Raw genomic sequence first — 17,431 nt, forward strand, 5'->3', positions numbered from 1 at the left:
AGAGGGGACTGGGGGAGTAGGGGAAGGAAAGGGGATTGGGGGATTAGGGGACTAGAGGAGTAGGGGGAAGGAGAGGGGACTACGGGAGAAGGAGGAAGGAGAAGGGTCGCCCCCAGGTGGTGAGGGTAGGAAACAACATCTCCATCCGGCTGATCCTCAACACTTGGGCCCCACAAGGGTGCGTTCTCAGCCCTCTCCTGTACTCCCTGTTCACCCATGACAGAATGGCCATGCACGCCTCCAACTCAATCATCATGTTTACAGAGGAACCTACAGTGGTAGACTTGATTAACAACAGCGATGAGACGGCTTACAGGGAGGAGGTGAGGGCCCTCGGAGTGTGGTGTCAGGAAAATAACCTTACACTCAACATCAACAAAACAAAGGAGATGATCGTGGACTTCAGGAAACAGCAGAGGGAGCCCCCCCCCCCCATCACATCGAAGGGACAACAGTGGAGAAGTTCCTCGGCGTACACATCACGCACAAACTGAAATGGTCCACCCCCACAGACAGCGTGGTGAAGAAGGCGCAACATCGCCTCTTCAACCTCAGGAGGCTGAAGAAATTTGGCTTGTCACCAAAAACACTCAAACTTTTACAGATGCACAATCGAGAGCATCCTGTCGGGCTGTATCACCGCCTGGTAGGGCAACTGCTCCGTCCACAACCGCAAGGCTCTCCAGAGGATAGTGAGGTCTGCACAACACTTCACCGGGTGCAAACTACCTGCCCTCCAGGACACCTACACTACCCGATGTCACAGGAAGGACAAAAAGATCATCAAGGACAACAACCACCCGAGCCACTGCCTGTTCACCCCGCTATCATCCAGAAGGCGAGGTCAGTACAGGTGCATCAATGCTGGGACCGAGAGACTGAAAAACAACTTCTATCTCAAGGCCATCAGACTGTTAAACAGCCATCACTAACATTGAGTGGCTGCTGCCAACATACTGACTCAAATCTCTAGCCACTTTAATAATTGGAGATGGGACTGGGGCAGTAGGGGACGGAGAGGGGACTAGGGGAGTACGGGAAGGAGACGGGACTGGGGCAGTAGGGGAAAGAGACGGGACTGGGGCAGTAGGGGAAGGAGACGGGACTGGGGCAGTAGGGGAAGGAGAGGGGACTGGGGCAGTAGGGGAAGGAGAGGGGACTGGGGCAGTAGGGGAAGGAGAGGGGACTGGGGCAGTAGGGGAAAGAGACGGGACTGGGGCAGTAGGGGAAAGAGACGGGACTGGGGCAGTAGGGGAAGGAGAGGGGACTGGGGCAGTAGGGGAAGGAGAGGGGACTGGGGCAGTAGGGGAAGGAGAGGGGACTGGGGCAGTAGGGGAAGGAGAGGGGACTGGGGCAGTAGGGGAAGGAGAGGGGACTGGGGCAGTAGGGGAAGGAGACGGGACTGGGGCAGTAGGGGAAGGAGACGGGACTGGGGCAGTAGGGGAAAGAGATGGGACTGGGGCAGTAGGGGACTGAAACGGGACTGGGGCAGTAGGGGACTGAAACGGGACTGGGGCAGTAGGGGAAGGAGAGGGGACTGGGGCAGTAGGGGAAGGAGAGGGGACTGGGGCAGTAGGGGAAGGAGACGGGACTGGGGCAGTAGGGGAAAGAGACGGGACTGGGGCAGTAGGGGAAAGAGACGGGACTGGGGCAGTAGGGGAAGGAGAGGGGACTGGGGCAGTAGGGGAAGGAGAGGGGACTGGGGCAGTAGGGGAAGGAGATGGGGCTGGGGCAGTAGGGGAAGGAGAGGGGACTGGGGCAGTAGGGGAAGGAGATGGGGCTGGGGCAGTAGGGGACTGAAATGGGACTGGGGCAGTAGGGGACTGAAATGGGACTGGGGCAGTAGGGGAAGGAGAGGGGACTGGGGCAGTAGGGGAAGGAGACGGGACTGGGGCAGTAGGGGAAGGAGATGGGGCTGGGGCAGTAGGGGACTGAAATGGGACTGGGGCAGTAGGGGACTGAAACGGGACTGGGGCAGTAGGGGAAGGAGAGGGGACTGGGGCAGTAGGGGAAGGAGAGGGGACTGGGGGAGTAGGGGGAAGGAGATGGGACTGGGGCAGTAGGGGAAGGAGATGGGGCTGGGGCAGTAGGGGACTGAAATGGGACTGGGGCAGTAGGGGACTGAAACGGGACTGGGGCAGTAGGGGAAGGAGAGGGGACTGGGGCAGTAGGGGAAGGAGAGGGGACTGGGGAGTAGGGGGAAGGAGACGGGACTGGGGCAGTAGGGGACTGAGACAGGACTGGGGCAGTAGGGGACTGAGATGGGACTGGGGCAGTAGGAGACAGAGGGGACTGGGGCAGTAGGGGAAGGAGACGGGACTGGGGCAGTAGGGGACTAGGGGGAAGGAGAGGGGATGGAGAGGAGACGGAGAGCGCAATGGAAGGGAAGGACAGCGGACTGGAGGGCAAGGAGAGCAGACTAGGGGGAAGGAGAGCAGACTAGGGGGAAGGAGAGCAGACTAGGGGCAAGGAGAGCAGACTAGGGGCAAGGACAGCGGACTAGGGGCAAGGAGAGCAGACTAGGGGGAAGGAGAGCGGACTAGGGGCAAGGAGAGCAGACTAGGGGGAAGGAGAGCGGACTAGGGGCAAGGAGAGCGGACTAGGGGGAAGGAGAGCAGACTAGGGGGGAGGAGAGCAGACTAGGGGGAAGGAGAGCAGACTAGGGGGAAGGAGAGCGGACTAGGGGCAAGGAGAGCAGACTAGGGGGAAGGAGAGCAGACTAGGGGCAAGGAGAGCGGACTAGGGGGAAGGAGAGCAGACTAGGGGGAAGGAGAGCAGACTAGGGGGAAGGAGAGCGGACTAGGGGGAAGGAAAGCAGACTAGGGGCAAGGAGAGCGGACAAGGGGCAAGGAGAGCAGACTAGGGGCAAGGAGAGCAGACTAGGGGCAAGGACAGCGGACTAGGGGCAAGGAGAGCAGACTAGGGGGAAGGAGAGCGGACTAGGGGCAAGGAGAGCGGACTAGGGGGAAGGAGAGCAGACTAGGGGGAAGGAGAGCGGACTAGGGGCAAGGAGAGCGGACTAGGGGGAAGGAGAGCAGACTAGGGGGAAGGAGAGCGGACTAGGGGCAAGGAGAGCGGACTAGGGGGAAGGAGAGCAGACTAGGGGCAAGGAGAGCAGACTAGAGGCAAGGACAGCGGACTAGGGGCAAGGACAGCGGACTAGGGGCAAGGACAGCGGACTAGGGGCAAGGACAGCGGACTAGGGGCAAGGAGAGCGGACTGGGGGCAAGGAGAGCGGACTGGGGGCAAGGAGAGCGGACTGGTGCAAGGAGAGCAGACTAGGGGGAAGGAGAGCAGACTAGGGGGAAGGAGAGCGGACTAGGGGCAAGGAGAGCGGACTAGGGGCAAGGAGAGCGGACTGGGGGAAGGAGAGCGGACTAGGGGGAAGGAGAGCGGACTAGGGGCAAGGAGAGCGGACTAGGGGGAAGGAGAGCGGACTAGGGGGAAGGAGAGCGGACTAGGGGGAAGGAGAGCGGACTAGGGGCAAGGAGAGCGGACTAGGGGGAAGGAGAGGGGACTAAGGGACTGGGGGAGTAATCCCCATTGTGGCTAGGAGGAGTTGGGGCTCAGTGTCTGTACTAATCACCCCTAATCCAGACACACAATCCCCTGACCCACTATGACACTGACTCCCATACAGGACAGAGCCTACAATACATACACCACCCATCCTACAACACAGGCTATGATGTAGGCTACGACACACAGCCTCCGTCTGACACAGGCTCCGACACAGCCAGCCTCCCACTCTCAGCCTAGAATAGATACAACCTCAGAACACAGCCTCCGTCTGACACAGGCTCCGACACAGCCAGCCTCCCACTCTCAGCCTAGAATAGATACAACCTCAGAACACAGCCTCCGTCTGACACAGGCTCCGACACAGCCAGCCTCCCACTCTCAGCCTAGAATAGATACAACCTCAGAACACAGCCTCCGTCTGACACAGGCTCCGACACAGCCAGCCTCCCACTCTCAGCCTAGAATAGATACAACCTCAGAACACAGCCTCCGTCTGACACAGGCTCCGACACAGCCAGCCTCCCACTCTCAGCCTAGAATAGATACAACCTCAGAACACAGCTTCCGTCTGACACAGGCTCCGACACAGCCAGCCTCCCACTCTCAGCCTAGAATAGATACAACCTCAGAACACAGCCTCCGTCTGACACAGGCTCCGACACAGCCAGCCTCCCACTCTCAGCCTAGAATAGATACAACCTCAGAACACAGCCTCCGTCTGACACAGGCTCCGACACAGCCAGCCTCCCACTCTCAGCCTAGAATAGATACAACCTCAGAACACAGCCTCCGTCTGACACAGGCTCTGACACAGCCAGCCTCCCACTCTCAGCCTAGAATAGATACAACCTCAGAACACAGCCTCCGTCTGACACAGGCTCCGACACAGCCAGCCTCCCACTCTCAGCCTAGAATAGATACAACCTCAGAACACAGCCTCCGTCTGACACAGGCTCCGACACAGCCAGCCTCCCACTCTCAGCCTAGAATAGATACAACCTCAGAACACAGCCTCCGTCTGACACAGGCTCCGACACACACAGCCTCCTCCGACACAACGTCACACACCGGCTCACAACCTCTAAAACAGCATCCCATAAGTTAATGAGGCAAAAAGAAGACATTCCATTCTGCTATTTTTCACCATGATACCTGGCTGTCACCACTATCCCCCAAAACACATCCTGCGTCAATACACTAATCATATCAACAGACCGTGCCTCAGATAAGCCCAATTCATAAATGTAAAAAACAACAGTTTAAAATGGCCTTCTCTGCTATCTAATGGTTAATTACAATATTCCCCTGGTCACTGATAAGGTGATGAATTGTAGGGGACATAAATCAATAGGGCTTAGAGCTGGGGAGGGAGGGCCAAACACAGGACCCAGGGGGAGTGTCTGCCTGCCTGCTGGGGATGAGATGACAGGGCTTTGTTAGGACAGTCTGCTCCACACAAACTAGCCAGACTGGGGAGAGTCCACAGCTCTCACACACACTGTCTTTAAATACACAAACTACATACCCAGGAATACCCTCTACTTTACAGTCATATTCATTCCCATCACACAAATCATCCGACTCACACACCACCAACACACCAACACCTCTCTTATCAACCTTAATGAGATCGTGACCACCCTTAATGAGACAAGACCTCTCTAATCATCCTTAATGTATGTTGTTCTACAGCTAATGTATAACCTTCTCTCTGTTTTGATCAGATCAGCTTTATGCCTCCCCCTCATTCCCTGGCCCCCCTCTCCTTTCAATAGCCCTACCCCAGCCCCCCTCCTCTCCCCTAGCCCCCCTCTCCTTTCAATAACCCTACCCCGGCCCCCCTCCTCTCCCCTAGCCCTACCCCGGCCCCCCTCCTCTCCCCTAACCCTACCTCGGCCCCCCTCCTCTCCCCTAGCCCTACCCCGGCCCCCCTCCTCTCCCCTAACCCTACCCCGGCCCCCCTCCTCTCCCCTAGCCCTACCCCGGCCCCCCCTCCTCTCCCCTAACCCTACCCCGGCCCCCCTCCTCTCCCCTAACCCTACCCCGGCCCCCCTCCTCTCCCCTAGCCCTACCCCGGCCCGCCTCCTCTCCCCTAGCCCTACCCCGGCCCCCCTCCTCTCCCCTAGCCCTCCTCTCCCCTAGCCCTACCCCCCTCTCCCCTAACCCTACCCCGGCCCCCCTCTCCCCTAGCCCTCCTCTCCCCTAGCCCTACCCCGGCCCCCCTCCTCTCCCCTAGCCCTCCTCTCCCCTAGCCCTACCCCCCTCCTCTCCCCTAGCCCTACCCCGGCCCCCCCTCCTCTCCCCTAGTCCTCCTCTCCCCTAGCCCTACCCCGGCCCCCCTCCTCTCCCCTAGCCCTACCCCGGCCCCCCTTCTCTCCCCTAGTCCTCCTCTCCCCTAGCCCTACCCCGGCCCCCCTACTCTCCCCTAGCCCTACCCCGGCCCCCCCTCCTCTCCCCTAGCCCTCCTCTCCCCTAGCCCTACCCCGGCCCCCCTCCTCTCCCCTAGCCCTCCTCTCCCCTAGCCCTACCCCGGCCCCCCTCCTCTCCCCTAACCCTACCCTGGCCCCCCTCCTCTCCCCTAGCCCTCCTCTCCCCTAGCCCTACCCCGGCCCCCCTCCTCTCCCCTAACCCTACCCCGGCCCCCCTCCTCTCCCCTAGCCCTCCTCTCCCCTAGCCCTACCCCGGCCCCCCTCCTCTCCCCTAACCCTACCCCGGCCCCCCTCCTCTCCCCTAGCCCTACCCCGGGCCCCGTCCTCTCTTCTCCTCCCCTTCATTGAGCGCCTGCCTCGTGTTGATAGCCATTATGGTGCCTGAGCATGTTTACGTCTGCCGAGCCGCTGCAGTGGATTTATGGGACAAACCTTTGACCCCTAAACCCAAATAATGGATGATTTACTACATTTGTCATGGTTGTCCTTAATTAAAGGAACATTTCACCCAAAAACTATCTTTTGGTATTTGTTTCATTAGTCCATTGTTGATATGGTCCCAAAATGTTTTGCATGTCAGCAATCAAGTTAGGATAAATAACTTTCAAAAGACAGAAATACAGCTGGTAAGACGCATTTTCCATCATATGATGAAAAACATTGCATTATATGAGGCAAAATGCATCATACCGGCTTCGAAAGTTATATATCTTGAAAAGTTGATAGCTGACATGAAAAACATGTTGGGAATATATCAACAATGGACTAATGAAACAGAAACAAAAGGATTGTTTTTGGGTGGAGTTTTCCTTTAACGTGCTACAATATGACCTGGATAATCACCTTGTGACCCTTTAATTAACAGAGCCATCAGAGGGCAAACAAACACACACACAGTGTAGTGGTCATAATCAAACCAACAACATGTCACAGCTGGAATGGGGGGCTAAGATGGTGGAGGGCTAGGACACTGAGCCCTGTAGAACTCTCCTATACACCATGAAAAACAGGATATCCTTTTGTAATGGGACTCTGAAAGATGTGAAATTATACAATAAAGGCTCTTAGAAATCCTTTATCAATAAGGGTATTATTAAGGGGTAATACATCTGTAATAAAGCAGGCGACATATTTGGAGATAGAATTGCTAGTGTTGTGACACAGCAGCACTGGAACATGAGAGCAGTAGTCTCTTCCTGCCATGTTGAGCAGAATGAATGAATGAATGAATAATTTGAGACAGGAGAGGGAGGAACGCTCCCAAAGCTCTCATCCTGCTCTGCTGCCCACAAGATAATCCCCAATATAAAAACCCTGCTTTAGGCGTAACAGTTAGTAGGAAACAGGCTATTCTTTCTAGAATTGGAGGAAGGCTGGTGTGTTTGGTGGCAACAAAAACTGTGAAGCTCCTGCCCATCCCCCTGTCAAACACGCGACACATACAACACAAACATAATGTAAGGGGGCATGTCTGTGCGGTGGTTCAGATGAATAGCTCTTTACTAATGCCAAACATGAAAACAAGGCATTCAGAAACGCCTCTGGGGTTCTGAGCTGTGCTGCGTTGAGAGGCCCGCCTAGCCTCTGACCAGCCAGACACCAGGAGAGGAGATCACTTTCAGGAGAATGATGCGAGCTCCGAGGTAAAGCAGGACAGAGAAAGCAGCATCACCGCCACGTCTCTTTGTCTCAATCACTACTCTCCCCCCTTCCCTTCTCCCCCCTTCCCTTCTCCCCTCCCTGACCTGCTTTCCTCCTTAGCTGGTCTGTTTTCCCAGATAATCAGGGAGAGGGAGAAATGGAGCCCAGCACAGTCGCCTGGAGGGAATTAGCCCAGTGCACAACATGCCAGACGGGCACGCAGGCAACCCTACACCAGGGGGATGGAGCCACACTCCCTCACCAAGACAGACAGGAGCTAGAAGCTCCAGCACAACAATTCTTTAGCTCCCTTTTTCAAGACAGGCAGAGAGAATACAGGGAGTCTTTCGCATGCTTCGGTTTGGCTGGCGCCTAGCCGAACTCGACTGGGCAAACCGAATTAGTGTATTCGCATACTCCCTTAAAAGACCTTCGCTTGTATAGTACTGTTTGTCCATCTTGAGACGCCGTAGCCACTTCCTCAAGATAGTCAAAATGAAGATAACTCAATACATTTTTGCAGAGATCTTAGTCGCGCAATTTTACATCAAACGAAGACGTTTGGTGCCGTATTTCTCATGTGGAAAAATGTGCATGAAAACACGTCAATAGTTTAATGACAAACACTTAATTGAAGAATCCCTAGGTTAACCAATGACGAAGGGGCGTAGACTTCGGCTGCCGAAATGTGGCTTTTTTGTCCGAAAACCAAAATTAACAAAAATATCACAAAATGAACTGTTCCAAACTTTTTGGGATGGGAAGCATGCGGACGCCTTTAATAACACACACACTGCTGATCAAATCATTTAGTTCTACCAGTCCTGGAGCTGCATGGCCGCCCAGACCAACCCCCCACTGCACTGGATGATAGAATTTCTCTATGACTATATGCTAATCAACAGGAATGTTAATCACTGCAGCAATCCCCCCTCTACACACTTCACATCAGCTGATGGCCTTTCCTCTCCTGGGGGGGGGGTAACCCCTCTCTGGCTCCATGTCCTCCTGTCAGGCTCAGATGGGGTAGAACAGAGATGGGGGTGAGATCCCCAAAAAGCTCAGCACAAAGCCTATTCCGCCACAGTGGCCCCACACAATGGAGGAGTCAGCAGAGACAGGGGCCAGAAGCTTGCGCCTTTCCTGTTTGCAGAAATGAGGCGGCCAGAGACATACATGTATCACAGGGCCATCACAGAGAGGCTGATCCAGGCCTGAATGCTCTGTTGAATAGGGTAGCGGTGGCCTATTGTCTACCTGTAACATCACATTCATCAAACACTCCAGCGCCCAGCGCCTGCATCCCCCCCCGCAGCCTGCTCACCAACACGGTGTCCTCCGCACACACACACACACACACACACACACACACACACACACACACACACACACACACACACACACACGTCAGAGATCACCCTCTCCATGACATACTCTCATATTCAACTCAATCACTTCAGCACCTCTAACACCCAAACTCATCTCTCCATCAAATATCTGTTTCATTTTCCCATCAGTGACCATTCAAAACCCTCTCTCATTAGCCAGATTGATTCACTCATTCAACGACAGTGATCATGCCATTGCTGCTCACTCACGTCATGCATTCACCCATGGAACGCACACACATACCTTCTTCTATATAGAACGCCCACCTCCTCTACAGGAATAATATACTACAAGCTCAATACACTGGAACAGACTCAGACATAGCCACACAAATGACAGTTCCTATACATGTCATGTAATGTGACCATGACTCACCGGAGACTCACTCTCACTCATCAGGCCTATTTTCCCATTTGTGATTAGCTCCAAGTCATTTGTGATTAATATGGAACACCTTTTAGCAAAAGTTGCAAGACCATGACGGCTACAACCACAGAATGTCAACTGAAATGTATGAAATGCCCAGAGAACGGAGCAGATCAATATTGTAGAGGACGGACCTGGATAATCATGGAAAATCGCTCAAGACATTTCTCCACATGGGACAAGCAATAACTGAAGCTACAGTAGGGCTGGGCGATATGACCTAAAAATCAAATCTCAATTTTATTTCTAACTTACGGGCAATTCACAACATACAGTACCAGTCAAAAGTATGGACACACCTACTCATTCAAAGATTTTTCTTTAATTGTACTATTTTCTACAATGTAGAATAACAGTGAAGATATCAAAACTATGAAATAACACATATGGCATCTAATAGTAACCAAAAAAATTGTTAAACAAATCTAAATATATTTTATATTTGAGGTGTCCAAACTTTTGATTGGTACTGTTTTCTCGTTTTTTAAAAATGTTTTCTCTAAATATGCGTTGTTGTACAATTAAAGGTCAAATACACTACATTTGAAACAGTCAGCAATAATCTAATGAATTCAGGGCTTGTGAAGTTATATCTAGGCTAAATTTAGATGCACTATTGTAAAGTGGTTGTTCCACTGGATATCATAAGGTGAATGCACCAATTTGTAAGTCGCTCTGGATAAGAGCGTCTGCTAAATGACTTAAATGTAAATGTAAATGTCTAAATATAAGCCTTCCACAACCATAACCTTTATTTAACTAGGCAAGTCAGTTAAGAACAAATTCTTATTTACAATGACGGCCTACCCCGGATGATGCTGGCCCAATTGTGCACAGCCCTGTGGGACTCCAAATCACAGCCGGTTAGGATACAGCCTGAATTCGAACCATAGACCCACTAATAATTAAATGATTTTATCAAAATAGTTCAACCTGTTTTTTTTTTGCAATAGTCACTGATCTGGCTTTCAAGTCTATTAAATGCCATTTTTTGTTACAAATGTAACCAGAACCATGCATAATGCACATTCACTAATAATGACTAACTTCTTGTAACATGCATTAGGATATAGAAAATGAACACAGGTCTCATCAACAATCTCTCAAGCCCAGGTACGAGTGATTAGCCAGCTAATCTTTATATTTCAAGTTTAGCCAACTTGGATGTATTTACTAGCTAACAAGGTAGAACAGTTGAATTGTTATTAACATACCCCTCTGTCGGTCTCCAACGGTTTGAAAAGCATGTTAGCCTGTCCACTTTGTTCAGATGTTGAAATCAAGTGGCCTGCCTTATTTCTCGAAATGAGAATGAGTTGCTAATAATTGTGTTATGTTTATTGGACATGTATAAAACACAGACTAGACAGCTAGTATAAGTCTTTGAATAAAATGATGCTAGCGGTACCCCAATGCAGCACACCACAAACTGAGCATTCATTTTGCAGAGTCAATGTTCATTTCTACTCCCGTTTAGTAGTGTCTGTTCTGTGTGGAATCTGAGTAGTTGAGACATAAAAAGGGTAGAGTTAGAAAAGGTAACTTCTCTTTTACAGTAAAATAATGTCTCTGTGTTTCAGTGTCCATATGACCCATTCTGTTGGACCAAACCTCAAATTGAAATAGCGAGTTGAGACCACTTGTCAGAGAGGAAGATGTGTTGGTGTGAGAGGCAGGGGGAGGGGCTTGGTGTGTGTGAACCCTAGGTATCACTCTCACTAAAATCTGTCCAAAATAAGCCCAATGCGTTTCTATGGGAGAGGAAGATGTGTTGGTGTGAGAGGCAGGGGGAGGGGCTTGGTGTGTGTGAACCCTAGGTATCACTCTCACTAAAATCTGTCCAAAATAAGCCCAATGCGTTTCTATGGGCTTATTTTGGACCTAAGCTTGTCGCCTGCCTTCCAGGCTTTGGGACAACGACTCCCATTGTCAGGTCGGAGATGCATCTCTTCATTATATACAGATCTCTGGTGTAAATGGGGAGGTGCATCTCTTCATTATATACAGATCTCTGGTGTAAATGGGGAGGTGCATCTCTTCATTATATACAGATCTCTGGTGTAAATGGGGAGGTGCATCGCTTCATTATATACAGATCTCTGGTGTAAATGGGGAGGTGCATCTCTTCATTATATACAGATCTCTGGTGTAAATGGGGAGGTGCATCTCTTCATTATATACAGATCTCTGGTGTAAATGGGGAGATGCATCTCTTCATTATATACAGATCTCTGGTTGTAAATGGGGAGGTGCATCTCTTCATTATATACAGATCTCTGGTGTAAATGGGGAGATGCATCTCTTCATTATATACAGATCTCTGGTGTAAATGGGGAGGTGCATCTCTTCATTATATACAGATCTCTGGTGTAAATGGGGAGGTGCATCTCTTCATTATATACAGATCTCTGGTGTAAATGGGGAGGTGCATCTCTTCATTATATACAGATCTCTGGTGTAAATGGGGAGGTGCATCTCTTCATTATATACAGATCTCTGGTGTAAATGGGGAGGTGCATCTCTTCATTATATACAGATCTCTGGTGTAAATGGGGAGGTGCATCTCTTCATTATAATCAGATCTCTGGTGTAAATGGGGAGGTGCATCTCTTCATTATATACAGATCTCTGGTGTAAATGGGGAGGTGCATCTCTTCATTATATACAGATCTCTGGTGTAAATGGGGAGGTGCATCTCTTCATTATATACAGATCTCTGGTGTAAATGGGGAGGTGCATCTCTTCATTATATACAGATCTCTGGTGTAAATGGGGAGGTGCATCTCTTCATTATATACAGATCTCTGGTGTAAATGGGGAGGTGCATCTCTTCATTATATACAGATCTCTGGTGTAAATGGGGAGGTGCATCTCTTCATTATATACAGATCTCTGGTGTAAATGGGGAGGTGCACACAGCACCAAAAGAGACAAGACAAAAAATACAACACGAGACCAAGCAGACAAACGCTCATAAAAACAATAAATAGCAAAACATTGTTTCTTGTGATACAGGCATTTGGAATATCGCGTGAAAACATATATCAAATTCTATTCATTGGAATTTATCGCCCAGCGCGAACTGAAGCTATCATTCATTGCTCTACAGTGGGTAACAGAAATGACATGACTGTGCAATAGGCTAATTATATAGTGACTGGCCAGGAGTTGGGCATTTAGGCTACATTCCAATACAAGAGTCAAGTTTAGTGTGAAGCTATTTGTTTGATCTTGACTTCAGTATTTTTCATATAGGCCAATCAGTGCCAATTTCTTTGTGGCCTGACCCACCGCAATGCAATTACAAACCTTGAAAGCGCCCTCGCTCTTTAATAGACATCTGTTATATGGCCCCATATGGACTGTCACTTTGACAGAAGCTATGGTCTTTAAACCAGTGAGCTCACTACTCTCATCCTCTCTATCACCCTCCCTTATTGTACTGTGTTTGAATTAGTAATTTAGCCAAACTGGCAGAAGTCAGTCATGGGATGTGCTCCAATGCACTCCTTCACAGTCTTGTGACCGTCAACACAAATACCACAGGGCCCGGGTCATGAGACTTATAGGTAAGGTCAGGGTCAGGGTTGGCTCTCCACTTGGGTAACAGACCTTTAGCCTAATCACAGTCACTGAGAACCTCACAGATTCTAATATGGGCTCATTCATCAGATTTCCCTACAGTCATTCAGCCTGAGCTCTCGATACACCATGTACCAGCTCTGAACCTCAGGCCCTTCTCCATTTAAGGCAATGTGCACCCTATCAGTTGGACAGATTGTTGCTTCTTTACTTGAGATGGCTCAAAGGAGCTCTAACAGACTTCTCCAAGCTACAGTAAAACTGGGAAGGATGAATTTCACAAGCCCAGCATGGACTCCAGAGACGCCAGAAATAATAAGGAATCACAAGGCCCAAGGATGTGTCCACAACTTGTAAAATATTCCAACCCCCGTCGCTCACCCACTCTATCCAGAGTAGCAAAACTCCTGCCTGCCTTGGATAACTGGACGGATGATGTGGGAGACAAACACCCAAGAGGCTCCAGTAGATATCAACTCTATGACAGACCATGGAACACCCAAGAGGCTCCAGTAGATATCAACTCTATGACAGACCATGGAACACCCAAGAGGCTCCAGTAGATATCAACTCTATGACAGACCATGGAACACCCAAGAGGCTCCAGTAGATATCAACTCTATGACAGACCATGGAACACCCAAGAGGCTCCAGTAGATATCAACTCTATGACAGACCATGGAACACCCAAGAGGCTCCAGTAGATATCAACTCTATGACAGACCATGGAACACCCAAGAGGCTCCAGTAGATATCAACTCTATGACAGACCATGGAACACCCAAGAGACTCCAGTAGATATCAACTCTATGACAGACCATGGAACACCCAAGAGGCTCCAGTAGATATCAACTCTATGACAGACCATGGAACACCCAAGAGGCTCCAGTAGATAGCAACTCTATGACAGACCATGGAACACCCAAGAGGCTCCAGTAGATATCAACTCTATGACAGACCATGGAACACCCAAGAGACTCCAGTAGATAGCAACTCTATGACAGACCATGGAACACCCAAGAGACTCCAGTAGATAGCAACTCTATGACAGACCATGGAACACCCAAGAGGTTCCAGTAGATATCAACTCTATGACAGACCATGGAACACCCAAGAGACTCCAGTAGATAGCAACTCTATGACAGACCATGGAACACCCAAGAGACTCCAGTAGATAGCAACTCTATGACAGACCATGGAACACCCAAGAGGCTCCAGTAGATAGCAAGGGTCTTGAAAATGAATCCCTCTAGTCAATGAGCATCATGTAGAGTAGACAAGTAGAGATGAGTAGTGTAGAGTAGTGTCAAGTAATTATAAAGGACAATTTATTGAAGCATTATGGAAAGCCCAGTGAACCAATGACTCAATACAAAACCCAACCAGGAGGACATCACTCTGGTCCTCAAGTAGTCTACGCCTGCAGGTATTCATGTTTTCTCCATCTCTTAACCTCTTCAATGTGTTTAAATTTGCTGTGATTGTGGACTATTGACCACACATTGGTACATCCACATTCAATCTTGAAAAAAAATAAACTTGAGATGATGTCAGAACAACAATCTTCATTGAGCAGATTATAATGAATCCTGCTGAAGAGGCTGAGAGCAACACTCAAATATCAAGAGGTGCTCGAGTTGATTCAACCACCAAATTCTAAAACCGAAGAATATGCCGAAACAGAAAGGGGAAAACTGTAGGCTATTTGCCTTTTATCTCAATGGCAGACTGAAGTCTGTACTTTATGTTTAAAATTAGTAATTGTTGCCTCAAGACCTGCACATTGGTTCCCACTAGTTAACCCAGCCACAAAGTGCCTACATCGTTAAAATTCATGAAAACATAAATGTGCTTTTTGGTCTTAATTAAAGGTTTGGCATGAGGTTAGCAGTGTAGCAAATGTTTGGATTAAGGTTTGGGTTCTGTTTAAAATCAGATTTTAATGAGAGAAATAGCTGGGATTTCTGACTTTCTGGCTGTGTTAACTAATGACGAGTGACGACCCTGGACATCTGATAAGGACAATAACATATGGAAAATGTAGTTGACTGCAGCACAATGATCCTGTGAGTGGCAGGAGTTGAAACAAGCTTGTATAGGAGGGATTTTGAGCATCAGCACTATGGGGGGCCCACAGCTAGTGATTTCCAACCATCCATCCATTCCTCGTCCACCCTGGGTAGGCAACAACTGGAGGACGCTCATCCGTCCAATAGCCTATCAACAGATCTGAAGTAGTCACTAGCTCTCTCAACAAAAGCCTGTAAATGTATAGAATAAACAGGTTACCAACAGCCTACCTTCAAGCTAGTCATAAATTCAAACATGCAATCAAACATAAGAAACATTGGCAATTAGGCTCAGTGATGCACCACGTAAACATTTCATTTCACAAATCTTGAACAAGCCAACACGAACGGCTGGGCTACAGCCATCTAGATTACACAATACTGTACGAGTAGAAAATAGTTGGTCTGTCTAGGCTTGGGACCCCAAAGGTATGCTTCTGAAAGATATAGGATAGCTTTGCTATAAGGTGTTTTTTTGCTGTTGGTCCATAAAGGTTCACCGTAGGTGGTCATACAGTCATAATCATACCTCAAATGGTGACTAGAATTTAGCTAACAAAACACCGGTTTAGTTTCCTACTAAATCAGAAATATGGTGTTTTCATAACATTATCTTATTTACGCTACTGCATGCTTCTAAACTGATGCTCTTCATACAGGAAACAATGTCTCTGTCCAGGAAAAATGACTTGACGGAAGGAGGTGGACATCAATAAACCACTTAAGCATTATACATTGAACAAAAATATAAACGCAACTTGTAAAGTGTTGGTCCCATGTTTCATGAGCTGAAATCAAATATCCCAGACATGTTCCATATGCACCAGTATTTGTGTCTGTAATAAAAACCTTTTGTGGGGAAAAACTCATTCAGATTGGCTGGGCCTGGCACCCCTGCCCAGTCATGTGAAATCCATAGTTTAGGGCCTAATGAATTTAATTCAATCGACTAATTTCCTTAAATGAACTGAAACTCGGGAAAATCGTTGCGTTTATATTTTTGTTCAGTATGTATATATATATATATATATATATATATATATAGACTTAACAAGCAAGCAGGCCAGCTATCTTGCAAATAATGAAATTGTTCATAGTTTATAATATCCACAGGCATATAACAGTGCAATAGTGAGCCAGCAGCAGATACCTGGGTGCCCCCAGATAATAATTATCGTGCTGTTTGTTTGGCCTCATGAGACAAAAGCCAGGGTTACCCATAACTACGAATGACATTTCAAAACTCCTATGAAGCTCGTCCAGCAGAATATTTACAAAGGTGTACAAACATTTAATGAAAACGTTTAATATAAGCACCGTGTATGAATGTTGAGGGTCAGGTATGAACGAAACATTTACTGAGAGCGAGTCGGCTACGTTGGCTAATGTCATGTTCACCGGGACATCAGACAGTGACACCCAGGCAGGTCGAGACAGAGAGGACAAGAGGAGCTAGCTAGTCATCAAGCTAACTGGCAGACACCGACTCAAACAAAGCCAGTCAACACACAGCATGGCGAAGTGGCCAATAGAAGATACCTTGTTAGCTAGTCAATTTGAGAGCCAATGTTTTATTACTGTATGGATAATATATTTGTAAATAATGTGCCATTTTAAAAAGGGCATCCCAATAACGTCTTTACCTGAATATTAGGATTTGCCCATGTTTGCTAACTAGCTACCGTTAGCTGGTTGGTGGAGGTGGTGTTGTTGGAGGAAAAATAATCACGCTTACCCGTTCTCGTTGTTTATCTTCGTTAGCGGGAGACTCGCTATATTTTTGCCGCGTCACTGATAACGTATAACACTAACATACATATAGTCTCTGGTTACTGGCATTAGTGACTTAATTCAATGTTAATGATAATGTTTAAAATCCCAGTTGACAGCGCATTTCTGTTAAATCCGCATCCTTGAATAAGAGCTGTTCACGCTGATTGTGCAGCACGGCGTGTTACGAAACATAAGCAGCCCTAGCATCTCACATAATAAAGATAAAGCAATGTTGGTACTCGCAAAGGATCTAAAAAATAATGTATAAATCAGCATCAGAGAGATGTCCTTAGCTTCCTATTCCTCCTAACCTCCGACGGTCGTCCACTACTCCAGTTCGTTCAACAGGGAGAAAGAAAATAATGAATGATGGGGAGGGGGAGGGTGGGGGGCTGAGCCTTCTCAGTCAATCACATTCAAATACTGTATAGACACACTCAAAGGCTCTTCACGATAGCAGCGGTTGCGCGTGGATTCCTTGTCAGTGGAGCTGTCCCTGGTGCTATCACTGGTTCACAATACCAGGCTGATTCCAACCTTACAGATTCCGTTTATTAGTCGAAATATTGGGGTCATTTGTGGGCCCCATGCATACACGGT

General features: G+C 48.8%; 1 protein-coding gene across 4 annotated transcripts in view; it reads right to left on the reverse strand.

Moving 5' to 3' along the window:
* LOC115204318 (spectrin beta chain, non-erythrocytic 1) overlaps positions 1–17,176 on the reverse strand; it is a 105,221-nt gene extending 88,045 nt beyond the window's left edge. For 3 of the 4 annotated variants that reach the window (XR_003880348.1, XM_029769787.1, XM_029769786.1), the window contains exon 1: positions 16,794–17,176. The gene's annotated coding sequence lies outside the window, so the exon portion shown is untranslated. The remainder of the gene's footprint in view (positions 1–16,793) is intronic. The other variant, XM_029769789.1, reaches the window with a different exon arrangement.
* Between the last annotated feature and the right edge of the window lie 255 nt (positions 17,177–17,431).

The sequence above is a fragment of the Salmo trutta genome, chromosome 12, assembly GCF_901001165.1.
Source record: "Salmo trutta chromosome 12, fSalTru1.1, whole genome shotgun sequence".
Taxonomy (NCBI): domain Eukaryota; kingdom Metazoa; phylum Chordata; class Actinopteri; order Salmoniformes; family Salmonidae; genus Salmo; species Salmo trutta.